The sequence below is a fragment of the Corvus moneduloides genome, chromosome 7, assembly GCF_009650955.1.
Source record: "Corvus moneduloides isolate bCorMon1 chromosome 7, bCorMon1.pri, whole genome shotgun sequence".
Lineage (NCBI taxonomy): Eukaryota > Metazoa > Chordata > Aves > Passeriformes > Corvidae > Corvus > Corvus moneduloides.
The window spans coordinates 19,317,252-19,333,016 of record NC_045482.1 but is presented as its reverse complement, the minus strand read 5'-3'; the positions used below and the strand labels follow the sequence as shown (position 1 = coordinate 19,333,016).

The 15,765-nt window shown below is 38.1% G+C and overlaps 1 protein-coding gene across 16 annotated transcripts in view; it reads left to right on the top strand.

The window, feature by feature from the left end:
* Positions 1-14,708, top strand: part of MYO3B (myosin IIIB) — a 256,067-nt gene extending 241,359 nt beyond the window's left edge. For 15 of the 16 annotated variants that reach the window (XM_032114004.1, XM_032114002.1, XM_032114000.1 and 12 more), the window contains one exon: positions 10,045-14,708. The gene's annotated coding sequence lies outside the window, so the exon portion shown is untranslated. The remainder of the gene's footprint in view (positions 1-10,044) is intronic. The other variant, XR_004241144.1, reaches the window with a different exon arrangement.
* The last annotated feature ends 1,057 nt before the right edge of the window (positions 14,709-15,765 follow it).

The window sequence follows — 15,765 nt, the reverse complement described above, 5'->3', positions numbered from 1 at the left end:
GTGGCCAGGACCTTTTGAAGAAGTGGCAAGTTTGTACTGAGGTATGAACTGACTTGCTATCCACTGAACAATTTAAGTGCACTCTTTAACGGTGCAGAGGCCTTTTACAGTCTGTATAGATTCAGATTCTACAGTGCTCCTGTCTTGAAACTCTTGGATGGAAGATACCTTTTACTGTTCAGTGATATTCAATGATTTTAGCAGACAACTCAGAAGTTCATAAATAGAGTAAATTTATATCTCTGTGCACATAGTTATCGAGGCACTTTTAAATGAGCCTTGTACTAAGGCAGTTCATCTTAGTCCATCTTCTCTGGAGTATTAGTCTTGGCTTTTATGGCCATTAATGCCAATATTGAGCAAGTAACTCACTTTAGGCAACATCCTAATTTTTTCTTCCTGTCAACCTGTCCCATCATAAAATGCAACCTTTTTTACATTTATAGTTTTCTGTTGCCACTGAATTATAGACATTTACCATGACAGTGACTGACATGTCCTGAACTGAGTATTACATCACCATAGCATTTACTATGAAGGAATGATGAACCACAAGGGGGAAAATGAAAAATAAACCCACTTGTTTTTTAGGATACTGCTACTAAAAATTAAAAATAATATTCAAATGCCTAAACTGATACTTTTCACAATTTAAATGTATCTGTTTGCAAATACCAAAGTCAATAGCTTTATCAGAAGCAATAGTGTATACTCGTGTAAATATTCTTGCATTTTTAAAAGGCAGGGTTGTCTGCAAAAACAATATATTCCTATTATTTGCAAGTCCCTGTTCTTATAATAGTACTGGGCTGTTTGAAAAATGTTCCAGTATCACCCTGTATACGACTTGAAAACATTTTTCGTTTTCCTTTTTAACATGAACCAGACATCACAGAGCACATTTTCAAAACAGGCTCTAATTATAAAGCAGGTTAAAAGAAACTTTATTAGCCAAAGCCCTATCTTCACTTGGGGTCATATCCCACATGCTTTTTTCAGGATCAGATGGTGTGCCTGTGATCTCCACATGCAGATTTCTCATCTGTATGGAAAGGAGATGTCAGTCACACTGCCACATTCACCCTTTCCACGGGTCTAGAATCCACATGTGAAGAAGAGAAAGGAAAATGCACACTGCTCACTCATTAGAGATTAGACAGGAAAGATAATACAGCCTGAGAATATCAGGTGGTCTCAGCTATCATATGTTAATCCCAAAGGAGGGTGAAAATGGCTTCATTTCTTCCCCTCACATCTAAATAATTAGCTTTTCTTCTGGGCAGGAATAGTCATGGTGCTTTACCCTTGTTTAATTCTTCAAAGAACAGCCAAACACTTGACATCTGCTTGCTTTACATGTTCTAAAACATTGCTTGTGTACCTTAGTAGCCTAACGTAGGAAGCCCATTCTTTGCAGCATTACCTGACCCTTCAGCAGTGTGGCTCCACTGACTTCTTGCTATTAATTTGCTCTGAAAGAGCTGAAAGAGTTTTAAGCAGGCAAAGATTACACTTTTATGTTTTCCCAAATATTAACCAAATCTTCTTATGAGCCTACATGAGGCCTAAGGCTATGTCTGAGTTTCTTAATAAAATGCTTACATAAATTGTAGAATGACACTGAGAAGCTACTTGCAAAGTACTGTAATCAAAGCTATGTTTGGTGGTTGAATACTTAGGTTACTGAGAGAGAAAACTGTGAGCAATCTTTTTAGGGGAAGTATGTTCTCTGTAACACTTTAGAACTGCATGTGAACACTGGAACTGGAACTCTGCTACCCCAATGGGATCGTGAATATATAAAAAGCAACACTAAACATACTCAGCACATCCTGGCAGTCTACAGGGAAGTGGTTTTTTCTCATAAGAGGAAGGGCTTGTTAAACGTTTTTTCCCACAATAGGGGAAAAAGACCTTCAAGGATCTGAAGATCATTATGCTTCTGTCAAGGAGGAGGGTGAGGGAGAAAACAAAGCAGACAGACTAACTTTCCTTTTCATGGGCTACTTTTGCTTGCCCTCACAACTATCAACACTAGCAAGGAATCCTAGTTCCCTTCACATCCTGCATGAAGAGAGGAAGCATAAGGCCCGAGAATTTTTAGAAGCCTCTAGCTGCTTCAGTTTCCCCAGTTCCCTTACACAACTCAGGAGAGTTTGTAGTACAGCCCCAAAGTTTTCTGCAGGGTGTTTCACCATGCAGCTGTTACACTGCATTCAAGGGGTTTGCTCTCTCCCCTGTCCACAAAACCCTAAATCATTGTGCCTCATTACACAGGAAGATGAAAGTTTCCTAAGCTAAATAAAGTGATTGCAAAGTACTGAAATCACTGAGACTTAAATGTGGGAATTACCTTCTAGATGTATCATTCAATTATTTTTCTCATTAGAACCACAGTTTTAATCTGCTAAGAAATATTAAATATTAAACCAATAAAGCAGAATAGTATGTTACATTAAAATAATTCCTTATAAAGTGCCTAAGTACAATAGAATCTCCTTTGTCTTTTTATTATATGCATTTATTCATCCCAGACTTAATTTAAAATGGGTGTCAAGCATCAGATATAATACTGAGATCTAGATTCTGATCTACATGTTAGAACCTCTGACGCTTAGAGAGCATGTTCAAGAAAGGACAAGGAGGAGGGTAAGTTCAAGCCTGTTTTTAATTAGCTACAGCAATTAGATGTTTTGAATACTCAGAATGATGTATTAGAATTACACAATTATTTGGTTTGTTTGGTTGCTTTTCAATACACTTGAGAACCAGCTCCTAATTAAGATACACACACTATCAAAGATTAAAAACTTAGATGATGGTAAAAACAATTAGAATGATGATGTAGGTTTAGATTCCCTGTGGTTCTTGTATAGATCTACAAGACAGCATAGAGTGTGAGCACATGGAATTTACTTTCTCTGCACAAGGTCCAGAAAGACCTGCAGTATTTGTGTGGCCTACAGGGGCATGGGCCATCCCAGAGCAGGTGTGATGCACAGGGACATGGCGGTTTTCCCTGAGCTGGCTGGGTACTTGGACAACAGGAGCTTTACCCTTCATGGGAACAGCTGCAATTACCCATTGCCTCTGGGTCAGGAGTTGTTCCTCTCTGAACAAGTCCTTCTTGGGATGCTGCAGTCCTTATCCTGCTCCCAAGGCTACACCATTAGATCACAGCAGAGCCTCTACCTGTGGAGCATATGCCACCCAGGTGTTAATTATTTGTTCTTTCAGTTCAGAAAACATTCTTTCCTATTTAAAAGGTGTAAGAGAAAAGCACAGCATACAACAAAGCACATTTTCAAAAACAGACTCTAAGATCCAATGATTCAACCAAGATTACCTCCAATTACAGGTGTGCCTCACCCCTTTAAAACTGATAGACTATATAATATACCATCCTTAACATGTCCTGAATGTTTTGCTCTTGATCTCAAAAGCAGTAAGCACAGTCTCTCATGAAATCTTGCTGCAGAAATGACCAAGTTCCTACCATCTCAATGCCACATGAAAAACCTCAAGCAAAGCAGCCAAATCTCTTGACTTGCTGCTGATTCCGCAGCACTTTTTTGTAGTGATAACCACTTTTCTCTATCATCATTTATTCAAAAAGGTAAATCAAAAGCATAAAATAGTCCCATCTGAGTTCTTGCCTGCAGGAGATGTTCTTCTCATTGGTTAAGCCATGAAGTCTTACGTCAGTCAGAGACAAACTATGGCTGACCTGACTTTCTCTTCTCCCTTTCCATGTATAGAGGTTTGTCATGCACCAGTTAAAATCCAGACTTAAAATAAGAATTTTTAAAAGCAAAATATTTGTCTTCAGCAGCTTGGCTGACACAAAGGGGTACTTGTTTTTAGAAAGCTGCAGCATCTTTTTGACTGCTGATCAGAAAGCCAATCCTCTATTAATCCTAACCAAATAATCTGAATATATTGCTAATGCCTGTTAGTGTGAGATGCATTTAGAGCTATATTAATGATGATGAATACCAAGGATTTTTACAATGTGAATTCTACAAATAAATTCTAACATTTGTGTATGTAAAGTCACACTTTTTCACATTTTGACTTTTACCAAGCTTATTTTCAATTAAAGTAATTCATTAGAAATTCACTTTGAACTAGACTGCAATAAGCAACGTTTCAGCTGAAAAGGTTCACAAAATGATTGAATCAGCCCTGAATACCTGCCCAGGGATAGGTGGCATGCCAGATGACACAGCTAATGCCCCTAAGTTTTTGTGACAACAGAAGAGTGTGGTTAGGATCACATCTTCTCACCTTCAGCTCTCAGGCATCAGTAATTAGGCTCTTATTAGTACCTCTCCACCAAGTCTCAGCTTTTTCCTAACTTCTTTGAGGGGCTCTGATTCACGTTTCTGGGATCAGAGTATTTTACCTGCTCCTCTGTAATGCTCTCAGGGAAGACCTAACAGTATCTCAGCTACATCTGTTTAAAATCATTTTGGGGCCTTTGGGGGCGCATGTGTTTAAGGCCATAAGGAAGCTGCAGAACTGCACATGCCCCTGGAGCCAACCACATAATCATTACAAAGTCCCAGAATGCAGGAAGAGCCCCTGCTACATGCAGCTTCCTTTGGCAAACAGTGATGGAGATGCTTGAAATGGTTTTCTCAGGGGAAATGGTAAACATAATGGAGATGAACAACCATCATGAGCCAGACCAAAGGTCTGTTTAACCTAGGAGCCTGTTTTCCAGTAACAGATGCTTAAGGAAAGTGGATTAAAAACAAGGCATATATAAAACAGATATTCCCCTTGGCACAGCCTCTCAGCTTCTGGGGAACAGTGCTTCAGAAACTTCCTGAGCTGGAATCGCGTTTTGTTTGTTGTGTTTAGTAATCACAGATAGGCCGATCCATCACAGATTTGTCCCATTCCTTTATGACTGGATTTACACTTCGTGGGTCTCAACATCCTTTGAGATTTGTTTGAGCAGCCATGATGACTTTATAAGCGTTTCAGTGTTGCCTGAATGCCCCTTAAAACTGACGAACGGCGCAGAATCCCATTCTCCAGGCCGTTCCCACCCACGCGGTCTCGCATCGCGCTCCTTCGGTGCATAGCCCCAGTCGCAGCCGCGGGCTGCAGCGGCTCCCAGGCCGCCCCTCTGACCCCAGCGGGCCCTTCCCGCCCGGAGCAGCCGCGGGACACCGGCCCCCCCGGCCCGCTCCCCGCGCCAGGCGACGGCAGCCGCGGCCTCGCTGCAGGAGATGCCGGCAGGGGCGGGGGCGGGACGGCGGCAGGGCCGGCAGGGCAGCGCCCGGGCCCGGCCGCGCTGTGCCCCCGCGGGGGGCGGCTCCCGCAGGCTGTCGGCGCGCGGGTTGGGGTCAGGACGGCGGTGCCGCCGGTGCTGAGCAGGTGGGCTCGCCCTGCTGGGCGGCTGCCGTTCCGCTGTGGGACGCGTGGTAGCTGAGGGGACTTGAGGAAATAAACCCGACTGGAACACTGAACGTATTTCAGGCTTTTTTGCGAGAACTTGGAACTAATTTCACAGAATCGTAGGTCCAGAATACCTAAAGGTTTTGCTATAGTGGCTTTTGGTGTTTTGGGCTTGTTTTTCTTTTTGGTTTGGATTTTTTGGGTTTTGTTTGGTTGATCGGTTGGGTTTTGTTTGATTTCTTTTGTTTTGTTTTGTTTTAAATGTACATGGCCCTCAAGACTCCTAGCTTTTATTTCTGTAATGTGTCCTTTTCATCTTTCACTGCAGTGGGATAAGCTTTGGCATTGTTATAGTTCATTTCTTCTGAGGGTCAGATATGCAACAGCATTTCCACTCAGAGCTCTGTCCTCACAGCTTGTCCCTGGGCTGTAGAATGTCCCTGTCTCTGAAGCAGGTTATGTGAAGTCCAGAGAAACTTTCCTCTCAGTAGTGGACTTTGGAGTTAAAGGAGTGTGTTGAAATACGTGGTTTTATGGCTTTCCAAACCTTTTTGTTATATGCCTGTATAACACGAAACCTGATTTCATTTAAAATATAAAATGTGATTAGACAAGCAGTCTTGACTTCTATTTTTTCCCTTTATTACATCATACAAAAAGATGAAAGTGTTTAAGATGTTAACATCTTAAAGGTGATAGCCCTTCTGCTACTTTATTTTTCTCAGGATAAGTTTTGTAATACATTATTGTTGTCTGACATACATATATATATTTTTTTTTCCCAATACAATGAACAAGATCTGTCAAGTTTCCTGAGTGTTTCAGATGATGGTTATTTGTTGCAAGAGGCATGGTTCAGTGTTGGGACTCTGTGCTACTTAGATGAGCTTAAATAGTTCTTGGTCATCTTTTTTTCTTCCCTTCATCTGACTTTTTTGTTCCTGCTCTTGAATTAGCCCATCAAGCTAGTTACAAGAAGTAAAAGCAGGTGAGAATAAGGCAAGGGTAGAAGCAGCAGCTGTGTGGTGTTGCTGCCAGCTCTTGGGGCTTGTAGTATGTGGAGCAACTCTTAAGTATAGGCAGAGTTGCATAAAGAAGTCTACTAATCACCTATGCAGTGCTGCCATGGTTATTTCTCTGGCCTCTTCTCTCTGTTGTCAGAAGAGTAGGTGGGCTCACATCTGGGGTGTTGATGAGGTATATGAATTTCAGCCGCTTCCCCAGGTAGTTGCATTGTTTTCTGCAAGTCATTTCACCCCACTGAAATCCCCTTTACTCTCCGCCTGGAGCACTGTGTCCAGCTGTGGGCTTCCAATATAAGAATGATGTGAACCTTTGGAGCGAGTTCAGAGGAGGCCACAAAGACCATGAGAGGGCTGGAACATCTCTCCCATGAGGAAAGGCTGAGACTGCTGTTGGGGCTGTTCAGCCTGGAGAAGAGAAGGCTCCAAGGGAGAACTCAGAGCACCTTCCAGTACCCAAAGGGGCCTACAAGAGAGTTGAAGAGGGACTTCTTGCAAGGGCAAGGAGGGACAAGACAAGGGGTAATAGGTTCAAACTAAAAGAGGGTAGGTTTAGATCCGATATTAGGTATATATTCTTTGCTGTGAGGGTGGTCAGGCACTGGAAGAGATTGCCCAGAGGAGTTGTGGATGCCCCATCCCTGGAAGTGTTCAAGGCCAGGCTGGGAGGGAGCTTTGAACTACCTGGTCAAGGGGAAGGTGTCCCTGCTAATGGCAGAGGTTTTGGAACTAGATAATCTTTAATGTTCCTTCCAATCCAAACCTCTCTATGATTCTATAAATACACACAATACTGAAGAAACTTGCTACTCAAGACCTCTTTCTGCTCCTCATTAACTTAAAGGAATGATTTTCTCTGACTTTTAAGGGAGCAGGGTCTGGCCCTGCAGTGGAATTCAAACATAAAACATCATGCTTTCCTGACAGCTGTGTGCCTTCTGTAAGGGGAGGTCAAAACCCAGCAACAAAATACAGCTTGCTTTAGCTGCTTCAAAGTGAGAGAGCAGCAAAGGGAAAGTATTTATAAATGCCAGTACTGGCAAGGAGAGCAGGGAGACATTGGTCTGTTGCTTTTAAGGATGAACAACTACTGTGTGTTCAGGAATTCTGCTTTTTGTTATTGAGCTTCTGAACTTCTAATTTGTATGCTATACAAAAAAATGAATGTATCCTTAAGACTGACCAGAGAAGTTGCAGATCTTTTTGTTTAATGTTCTTAGGGGGGTTTTTTTGGCATATGGCTACTGTGTCACAGACCCTTTCAGCCTAAGATTAAAGGAAAAACAGCTGATTCTGTTTATAGGAGCCTTTAGATCTCTACTAGTTTTTATGTGGATATGGTTGTGAAACTTGTTTTAAAATTATTTCTTTATGTTTAATTTTATTTTTCAGGATTTTGGAATGCCAGAAGTGATCAGTCCAGTTGTATTTTCTTATGAAGTAACTGTGACTATAAGTAATGTTGCAGTATTTTTAGTAAAAGTTTCTAATTTCCAAGTCTATTATTAAAATGTTGGAAAGTGTGTTTGCTATGATAGCATCAGTAACGCATTTTAGTATCTAATGATTTTATTTTGACTTTTTAATCAGGTTTTTAAGAAATACTATTAATATTTGTAACTTGTCTTTTGTATGGCCAGGCAGACCCTGCTTAAAATTAATAATGGCATTGTAGTGTAGTATGTGGGGTTTATAATGTAGCTGACATGTCCCCTTGCTGGAAAATTGCTCTGACAAGAGTACTCTACTTGAGATATCTATCATGATAACACATATGTTCCCACTCATGTCCCAAATAAAAAATTACATCTTTTCAAGACCTCATTCCAACACTTCGTTCTCATGTTAAATGTATAACAATAATACTATATTTCAGACTTTAAAATTACTTTGCACTATTTTTTAATGTTAAACCATGCATTTTAAACATTTATTGTCTCACATAAAATAGTAATGTATTTTTCTTCCCATTCACTGATCCCTAACATTTAAAATAATTTCTCTGTGTTTGTTTGTAAAGTTGAACACTTTTTCCTGAGGATGTTTTAGGAAAGAAAATAAAACTCACCCATCTTAGAAGTTCAGCACACATTAGATTCTCAGTAGTACATGTAATTTGTTCTCTATACAGTTGTCACATACAACAAACCGTTCAAGATTGCAGACTCCAGTTTAAATACCATTTAAATTTTGTTTACATTACATTTTACTGTTGCTACATAAAACCATTATGAGCATGTACGCTGCAAATTACACACACCACCAGCCTTGTAAGCTTCTGTAAGTTGTATTTACCAATCACAGTCTCTATAAATGTGTATATGCTTACACAAACATATATGTCATTTATTCTAAAAAAAGATTTTGTATTAATAGCAATGCACAGCAGAGGTCCGTATAGAACATCTTATGCTCTTAAGAATAATATCATGCATTAATGTTTCCAATATGTTTTATAGGATGATATCTTAGCAATTGACTACTACAGTCGTAGTTCTATTTTTGCTACCTTTACACTTACCTTCGAAAGTATTTTCTTATATGATCATGAATCATCTCATAGACAAATCTCTTTTTAAGTACATGGAATCTCCAAGAATGCAATGCTAACTTTAGTGTGGTAAACTAACTAAAATGAAAGATAAAAATAGCAAACGAGAATGTTTATATGTAAAAATTACGCTAAATGTACTGTGCCAGTTGTTTTGATGAACTTACTCCAGGGACATCTGTAATTGACAAAGCAAGAAAAGAAAGACACCTCCTGATGACAAAACTTTTTAGAAAGCCTTCATTGTATGAAGGCCATTGGTTATACTGATTTGGGAAAGTCCAGTGGTAGATGGTAGTGTGACTGCAACAACCATTTAGTTGTAAAAGCTTTTCCTCCATTTTGTGTGTTAAGATGTTAGTTAAATGAGGTTTTTGTATAGTAGTATGGAGCAATACATTATATTTGCAGTTAAAATGTTCCTGCCTTAGATTTTGATAATTTATGCCTTGCCTAATACCTACAGGAAATAAAATGAATTGTTGTATTTGTTTACTGTGATTTGGGGGGATATTACTCCATGACAAGGTTACATTGACCTATCATTTCATGCATCAGCAGTTCTTCTATTGCACTGATTTGATTGAGCCTAGTGGATAAAAAAGGAGCAATCCACCCAGTGGACTAAGTTAGAATTATAATAAATAGTGCACATTCTGAAGGGCAAAGTAGGTTAAGTATGGTACTTACTGCACTGGGCATAATTTTTGGGATGTGTCAAATTTTAAGCTTTTTTTATTTCAACTTCTGCATTCAAATTTTGTACTTTGATTTTAGGTAGTTATGGAGGTCATGCTGTAGCGACAGTTGACGGAAAAATGTAGTTTTTTGCAGCTACTATAGGGAGCTTTTAGTTAGGTACTTGTGAAAGTGCAATACATCTCTGAACTCACACTCCTTTTTGGATGTACAATTCTAGATACTGTTGCTGCTCCTCATGCTGAAGCACTTCACCATTGTACAGTCATATAATGTCAAATAACCCTTCCTAATTACATGGTTTGGCATCTACTAGACAGAGGAAAAGGGGCTGCATGGCTTACAGCTTCACTCTTTTTCTAGCGCTATCTCATTCCCACTTGCTCTCTTTGAATGCCACCAACACCTCAGTGAATCAGGAGGGGCTGTATCCTGCTTGTTCACGCCCAGGTAAGCTTTTTAATTTCTGTTATCCAAGGGATAGGCCAAGGTACCTGTTGTATGAAAGTGGTGGAATAGCTGGTAAATTTTAAACATTATTTTAATAAGATGTACCAAATAAGATTTTTAAATTCCTCTAGAGTAAGATGTGTGGTCATTAAAAATAGAAGCTTAATCTTTTGTTTCTCTAATGACAGAGTAGACATTAGACACATTTTTTAAATCTCTATATGTTTCTTCCATATTGTTTTGTTGTGGTGATCCACTAGGACTGCAAAATCAATCTGTAGTGATGAGGGTTTAATAACAGTGGAAAATCAAGGCTGTCAAAAATTATAATCATAAATTCTAGCAACTCTTAAATGCTAAAGAGCATAATTGTTGTATTCATGTGGTTTGCTTACTAAAGAATCCCCAGAGAAATTCATTTAAGAACACATGTAAGTTTTAGTGATCTCAAAAGGATGTAAGAACAAACTGTGGGTGTTTACATAATCAGGTAGATCATGAGCTGTATATCAGTACTGTGCTGGATAGATGACTTCTAACAGTGATGGAGACCCCAGCGAAGGAGCCCACCTCAAGAACTTGCAGGAAACCCTATTAAAGTCCTCACTGGTTTTTTGTTTGTTGAATTTTTTTTTTTGTTTAAATCAATATGAATTGTTTCAGTAACTGAAGAGAAGTAAAAAGGTGCTGTCCCAAGACTTTTAAAAAAGAAAAGAAAAAGGGTATTCTGTTTGTTCTGGTGTTGAATGTCTGTTCAGACAAATTCTGATAGTCTGCTGTAAATAAAAAGACATAGTTGGTCTTTTGTTTTGTCATTTCATTTTCTGTTAGATACAGTTGTTTAAAAAGGACAGAGACCAAGAAGGTAAACTTCAGCTCTGTCCAGAACCTAATATACACCTCCTTTGTGGCAATAGATTAATTGAATGATGTTTTCAATTCCATTGCTTTGCATATTCATGCAGTAGATTAAGTAATTCCAAAGTTTCAGGTTATATCCTTGTGTGGATTTGTGTTGAAACTTGTGAAAATTTTCATTACCTCAGGAATTTACTAATACCATGAATAGAAAATTAATGCTTTTTAAAGTTACTGTCTCTATTTTGGAAGCAGACAAACAAAATGAAGAATTATGTATTTATGGGCCAAAAGGTAGATTATTTAACAATTGCTAATTTTTATAATACTATTTGCTTTAAAATACTCATTACTTAATCGGGGAAACTGAACAAAGCAAGGGGTTGAACAATTTGATAGTGTATATTTGAAGTGGAACTTTAAAAAATTTCACCATAGAGCTTCAAGTCAAAGAAATATTTGAGTTGAGGAATGAAATTGCATCAGGTGAACCAAAATGTGAAACAACTGTTTTGAATTTGCTTTTCGGAAGTGGCAGTTCAAGCAGTACCATGTTAATGTCTTTGGTTTTGCAGCTGATCTATTACATGCTTTTTTAAGCAATTAGAGCTCAATAATACAACGATTTGTCACCCAATTAATTTTGAAAGACTGGAAATGCATGGATGAACTGTTTAACCTGTGGTTCACTTGGCACCATTGTAATTTAGATCAAATAAAACATAGTAGTGGGTAAGCTACATTATGGGAACTCAACATCTTCATGTTCTGTAACTTGTCCTTTAATCTTTTTTTATATTTCTATTCTAATTATAGGTGAACGTATAGATAAATAATGTAACATGGTTTTGTTTGGTGTAGAATGTGTAAATCTATGACAATTACAAACAGTAGTTGAAAAAACTTTTGTGAAAGTGTTTCTCCAGAGATCATTCTGTGCCCCAGCAACAACAGAAAGCACATCAAGGGCATTAATGTGTGCGGACTTCTGAATTATATTGTCTTTACAACTTGGAAAATTTAAGCACTAGAGCTAAAATTCTTATAAGGCTAAGAGAAACCTATGGGCATGTCAAATATAAACCAGGTACTATGTGGCTTTTTATTCTTCTGATCTTCAAGTCATGTATGTGTATCTCCTGTTTTTTTCAGTGCATCAGAATGCTGCTTCATTACAAGGTTCTGCTCCTCCTTGAGAGACACAGTGTAAGGGCAATTTCAATACAGACAGTGTACTGAGACCTAATTTCTAGAATTTCTGCACTTGTATGCATAGTAAATGCTGACTGAAATTTTGATAATTTGAAAAGAGGTGTATGAATTGTGGAATAATATAGAATCATAGGATAGTTTGGGTTGGGAGGGACCTTAAAGATCATCTAGTTCCAACCCCCCCCCCCCCACGGGCAGGGACACCTTCCACTAGACCATGTTGTTTAGACAGCCTTTCATTCCCAGACCTAGATTTACATGTGATTTTGGCTTATGGTGAAAAATATCCATGCTACATTGTGTCAGTTATTCCTATGATTTCCCAGTGACAACTCCTGACAAGAAATATATTTATATATTTTGCTATGTTTGCCAAGCAGCACAACTTTGGAGGCCCTAAATACATGATTATTAGTGTTATAATGGTTTCTCTCTTGCCTGCCTGACTGCTGTCAGTTAAATGAGCAGTTGGCTTTTATTCTTTGATCTCTGTTGCTGTTGTTGCCTCCAAGTGACTTCAGCTGATTTCTCCTGGCTCCCTGTTCATTATCTGGTCAAAAGCTCCTGCATGCATTGCTTTTTAGGATGCGGAAGGAAACCTCCATTTCAACTACTGCAGTTGGTTTTTGTAGAAAATGCAGTAGAGATGGAAGATGGATAAGGGGAGGTAGGATGGCAAAACCCAAAATACTGGCACTTTGCTATAACAAAACCAGTGAAATTTGTATTAGCTTGTGAAAAATTACAATTGCACAGCCATTGTCTAACAGAACCTTGAAGGGTGCAATTAGAGCAGTTTTCACCTTCAGAATTATTCTTCTATGTAAGATTTTTGAGTTTGGTTTTGCTCACTTTATAGTGCGTATGTGCAAGTGGTATGCAAAATAATACAGGTTTTTCATGTTTTGCTATTTCGGGGTTTCTCTCTGGTTTAACCTTAAATTCAGGTGTCTAAATTTTCTGTGTCTGTTTTTCTTAATTGATGTAATCATTCTATCATAAATGTGATCTTTATTTAAGATCTTTATCATCTTATTGCTCTTAAATGTAATTTTTCAGCTTTCTATCCTGATCCTAAAATTATTGATGCCATTAACTTGGTGTTTTTTTTTTTTTTTGCACTGCAGACAATTACTCAAAATATGGTGCTACGCAAGAGTATGCGTGGTAACAGTAAGCTTGATATTCTTCAGGCGGTGAACGTCCATTTCTGATCTGTGTACTTGTAAGGTTTTTCATTGCTTTACATGACTTACACTTTCATGAACCAGAAGAGGCAGACTTATCTCTGGGGTGTTCTTTGCTGTTTATTTTGTCATCATGTCATACATGTTTGTAATATATTATGTTGTCAGCCTGCAGTTCTGATCTATGAACCAGAAAATACTGAGCTCAAGCAGGTTTTTTCCACTTCTTGAAGGAAAGGTGGTCTGTAAGTTTGAGAATTGCAACTACAATATTTATTGTATGGACAGTCTTGCTTTTCACATTGAGAATTATTGTATGACCAGGAACCTGACTTTGTATTTTGAAAGCCAGAAACTGAGAAAATACTTCTATAATGTCTGAGGTTTCTATGTCTTAAATATTCTGCCTTGGTCTATAAAATGTCAAAGTAAACATTCTCCATTTGTTAATGTTCAATTGCAAGTATTCATTTTACAGTATATTAAGAGAGAAAGAAAAAAGTCAGAAATCCTAAAAATTTAGAAACAGTCTTCTAAATTCAGAACAAGTAGACCATGTGAGTTCACATCAACTGTCTCAATATAATATCAACTAACATAATCCAAATAATCAATAAAAACCTCACCTCAAAAAAGCTCACCCTGCACTGATGTGGAAGAGGAATGCTCAAGAAAACTCTTTTAGCACTTGAGCAGGAAACTTTCAGCAGAAAATATGTAAAAATTAGTAAAGTAAATCGATTTTAAACTGGTCCTTACTCACAAAATGACCTCTGATGGTGCTCTGAGATGCTACCTGTGATCATGGCAATTGAATTGTGCCAAAATGTTAGCCATGTTTATTATGAAATGGGATGTTAGTCTGAAGGATGTTAACATCAAGAAGTCCCTTTGACTTCTGTAATATGAGAAAGAAGTAATGAGAAGGAAGACATTACAAATATCAGCTCGATCCATCTTTGGATACTCCCAAACCTGGCTTAGTTGTGTATTTTCTTCTCTCACATATTCACTATAGCTTACACTGCTCATTTGTGATCAAGTCTTCCTAGTCCTGTATCAGTTTAGGATATAAAGATACGTGGGGCAAGGGGTAGAGAGAGAGGGAACCTTCCATTCTCTTGCCACTGTGTAGCTACAGGAAACAGGAACAACAAGGTGGCTTGGTGGCGTAATTCATCCAAACTTTCTCCCATAAACGAGTGATTTTCTGGTGACCAGCTGTGCTGATTTAAGAGCTATGTTGAGCTGTGTGTGTTTTTATGGCAGAAGCAGCACAGAAATTCATCAGTGGGGATAGTGAAGATGATGCTGAAGCAAGTGATGAAAGCAGCAATAATAAAACAAAAAGATAAAACCCTAGCTGTCCAAATTGTAATGATGAAGAAAAGTCTGAAGAAAATTAGTGTGGAGATAGTATGGTATTTCAATTGATGATTTTGATTCTCCAACGATCAACATAAAGTGTTGAAGTGCACTGTTTAATCATAATTATTATTAGAAATTTCAGTATTCTTTACTAAAATTAATATCAGATCTTAGAATTTTTGTAGTACTTGCAATATTTTCGAACTTACACCTGTAAAAATTACCTTGTTTTCTAACTTGATGACACATGTAAACTTGATGTATGCAGAAGTAATTGATATAGTATTTTCCTGCTGGAGCAATAAGTTACATGGAAACTGTGACACAGATCATCACTTGAGCAAAACAATATTGTAGTATTGGACTTGATACATTCCTTTGCACCACTTGAACAAGGGAAACCAGCATGATTTTATAAAACTCTGTAATCTGCAAAACGATGATGTAGTTTTGAGTGGCAGAAATGCTGTCTTAAAATTAAAACACCGCTTGCTGAAAATTGTTGTGATTTTTATAGTCTTGACATTAATGATACAGCTCTTAAGAGTATTTTAGCTGAAAAGCCTTGCCTGACATCTTTGTAAAAATATATAGCTTCAATGACAGTCTCTTGTCCAGGTTTGGAGATAAACCAAATAGCACTGTTGAAAAAGTGCCAGTTGTAAAATTGATCAGAAAATCTACATAACTGATAAGATTGTGACTTGTACCAATTTAACATTAACTTATTGTTAACATTTATAAAATTTACAGACGGAGATGGCAAGAACTACAGTAGTAGTTGCCACTGTGATGTGAAATATTCATAATCAACTGGGAAGGTTTGAATTTACACTCCTGAGGAGCTGGTCTGCATGAAGAGATTATAAGATTGAGACTCCTTAAGTAAATTTACCACAGATATTCAGTTGTTTCTCTGGACACATCAAGGCTGTAGAAAGGACAAAAGATTATTTTCTAGACATGGATAAGAGAAAAGTAAACCAGCTGCTTTCCGGAGAGAAGTGGA